The sequence below is a fragment of the Pygoscelis adeliae genome, unplaced genomic scaffold, assembly GCF_000699105.1.
Source record: "Pygoscelis adeliae isolate BGI_AS28 unplaced genomic scaffold, ASM69910v1 Scaffold43, whole genome shotgun sequence".
NCBI classification, from domain to species: domain Eukaryota; kingdom Metazoa; phylum Chordata; class Aves; order Sphenisciformes; family Spheniscidae; genus Pygoscelis; species Pygoscelis adeliae.
In genome coordinates, this window is record NW_008824538.1 from 3,325,794 (window position 1) to 3,328,978 (window position 3,185).

At 54.6% G+C, this 3,185-nt stretch overlaps 1 protein-coding gene across 1 annotated transcript in view; it reads right to left on the bottom strand.

Annotated features, from left to right (window-relative positions):
• The window catches only part of NEMF (nuclear export mediator factor), a 36,414-nt gene extending 34,871 nt beyond the window's left edge, over positions 1-1,543 (bottom strand). Inside the window, exon 1 of the mRNA XM_009321632.1 lies at positions 1,520-1,543. The gene's annotated coding sequence lies outside the window, so the exon portion shown is untranslated. The remainder of the gene's footprint in view (positions 1-1,519) is intronic.
• Between the last annotated feature and the right edge of the window lie 1,642 nt (positions 1,544-3,185).

Consider the following 3,185-nt stretch of genomic DNA (forward strand, 5'->3'; position numbering starts at 1 on the left):
AAACGGTGGCAAAGGCTTGACTAAAGTCTAGGCAGACAACATCCACAGCCTTTCCCTCATCCACTAAGCAGGTCACCTTATCATAGAAGGAGATCAGGTGAGTCAAGCAGGACCTGCCTTTCATAAACTCATGCTGACTGGGCCTGATCGCCTGGTCGTCCTGCACGTGCCACGTGATGGCACTCAAGATGACCTGCTCCATAACCTTCCCCAGCACCGAGGTCAGACTGACAGGTCTGTAGTTCCCCGGATCCTCCTTCTCACCCTTCTTGTAGATGGGTGTCACATTTGCTAACCTCCAGTCAACTGGGACCTTCTTTTTGTCAGGTTTTTAGACTTGGATGATGGCAAGATCAAGTTTGGACACTTTCAGCAGGTCACACAGTGGCAGCTGAAGAATACAGCACCGTGCTCCAGCTCAGGGCTGGTCCAAGCTGAAAAGCGCTGATGAGCAGCAGAGGCAGCAGTGGGAGAGCTCAGGGAGCTATCGGGGTGCCCAGCCTGCCGAGGGAACAGGACACACAGCTGCTAAAGGCTCAAAGACCCATGGGGCAAAGGCAGTTGAGCAGGACCTGCCAACCACAGCCTGGAGCAGCATGGCTCATCTCGGCCACAGGCCCACCCAGGGTAGGGCACGCACCAGGAAAGGAGCGGGCCCATGCTGGCAAAGGGATAGTACAGATTGGAGCACCCTCTCGTTTGCCGGTATCAAGCGCGGGCACGCAGGAACCCTGCGGGGAGAGGAGCAGCTCAGGAAGTGGCCCTGCCGCTTAGTCAGCGGAAGGCCCCGTTGCATGGAGATCAGCTCCTCAACGGCTCCAGTGCAAGAGCAGCTGCCGTCTCCCTGAACGCAACTCCCCGCCTTGGCACGCATGTAAGTATTTCACAGGTCCCATCACTTCCAGTTTACCAGGAGGGAAAGGAGAGAAGGAGCTCAGGAAAAACAGAAGAGCCCAGCTGTTTGCCAGGTGAAGTGGGCAAAGCCAAAGCTGGCCAAGCCCCATCTGCAGACAGTCCCCAAGGACGAGGGACAATGCAGTCACCAACAAACCTAAAAAAGCCATGATTCAAGACGAGAGACCCAAGGAACAGTATACGTCTGGGTGCAAAACAGAGGGAGACGATGATAGAAAAGGCACTTCCCCACTCCGCAGCTACTCATTTTGGTTTGTGCCTGATGGTACCCACCAGCGGGTGGCACAGCGCCGCAGCACAGCCATCCCCTCCCGCAGCCCAGACAGACAAGCGTCCCAGACGCCATTTGGTGTTTCACCGGCTGTGCTGGCTGCCGGGAGCTGACAGGCTTAATGCTTGAGATCCATGTTCCTCAACCGGTGGATCCCGGGAGAAAGCACCGAAGGTAACTCTCAACCATTAAAAAGAAAAGCAGAAAAACCTCACGTACGGTCGCACCCTCCCCTTAATGCTTTATGCAGTCAGAACAAAAACGCTAACAAGGCAGTCATTTCCTGAAACCAGAAAATGCTGCTCTGAGGCCAGCGAGTAGAGCAATCGATACCTGCACAGGGACAAAGGCAGCTCCTGACATCATCTTTCCCAACTATTTTGGTCAAGACCCATGGTGTCGTACTACTGCTGCCTAATTTAATAAACTGCCGCTCGTGTTTACCAGCACGGAAATGGTCACACGGAACGGAGCCAAGTAGAAACCCACTAATGTCCACATCCTGACGTTAATTTTAGCCCTGCTCGGCAGTAAACTCTATTTAGATAAGTTTCCCATGCTAGTGAGATGAGACTGAACTGGCTGTACCCAGCGCGACCACCACAGCTTGCTGTAAATCCCGTGCCAGTACAGGACTTAGCAGTATTATCTGCTGCTTTAAACACCAGAGTATGAGCTCTGGCACTGCCTGATGCACGCAGGGACACTCGCGAGCCCTGGTGTCAGCAGACTGTACCCCCGGTGCAGCCTGCACGCACTCATTAGGAGAGACCGCGGATGGTATGTTTTCCTTGGCATCCTCCCTCTTTGCTCACTGCATGAAAGAGCAAGGCTTCCTCGTAAACTCTTCTTGTCATCCCCTTGATAATTCTGTAGTCTAGGAAATCTCCCATTCTCCCAGACTTTAGACACCAAATAATTTCCCTTTTGCTGTTCCAAGGGGGATTGCTTTGCACGTGCCACATAATTGCAAAAATGCCTGCCATAAAAATTAACTCAAAATTTGGTATTTTTGAAGGGCTAGAAGGATATGGTGAAGTCAGTCTTACACACGCAATCCCAAGTGAAAGCAGGCCTGTGCTCTCCAAGAGCTGTGCAGTCCAGAAGGTGACCACATCACCTGAAGGCCGACCCCAAAGTGACCACAGCACATTTTGCTGGTTTTGTGTTCTGGATGCCGCTTCCCACGTCCGCTCCATCAGCTCAGAAGCGACTACCAACACAGGCTTGCTTTCCCCTTGCCTTCCTCCCCACAGGCCCTGCAGGGCAGGCAGCCCCCCCTGCTCCAGCATGCCAGGCCTGGAGGACCAGCCTCATACCGCTTACGTGTACTGGCCTCGCTGGCACATCACTGGGAGCGCGGGGTTGCGACACGTCGTGCCTGTGAAACTGGCCAAACGCGTGTGTGCGATGTACGTGCAGAGGGTGCTGGCTCTGCGTCATGCAGGGCGTGTTGGGGCGCTGCTCCCAGGGAAGGCAGGCGAGGACTGTGGCCAGGTATGTGAACGCTGCGTTTCCCAAGTGGTTGGCCACAGCTTGAATTTCACCGATCTGAATTACAGGGAGTGACCGAAGACAACAAGGAGCCATAAACCTGATGACATTACGCATCATAGAATAGTTTGGGTTGGAAGGGACCTCTCAAGGCCATCTAGTCCAACCCCCCTGCCGTGGGCAGGGACATCTTCAACTAGGTCAGGTTGCTCAGAGCCCCGTCCAGCCTGACCTGGAACGTTTCCAGGGATGGGGCATCCACCACCTCTCCGGGCAACCTGGGCCAGGGCTTCACCACCCTCAGCGTAAAAAAACCCCAGCACCCTAAGATACGGTTTTAGTTTTGCATAGGGGAGGCTCTTTTTGGCGGGCTCTGATGAGGGCCTACCCCAGCAGATCTCAGGTACGGTGGTAGGACCACTCAAAGCTACACCCCCACCCGGGTCCCCTGCTCCTGCTGCACTACCCCTGCCAACTGCCCTACACTTGCCATCACGCTGCCCTG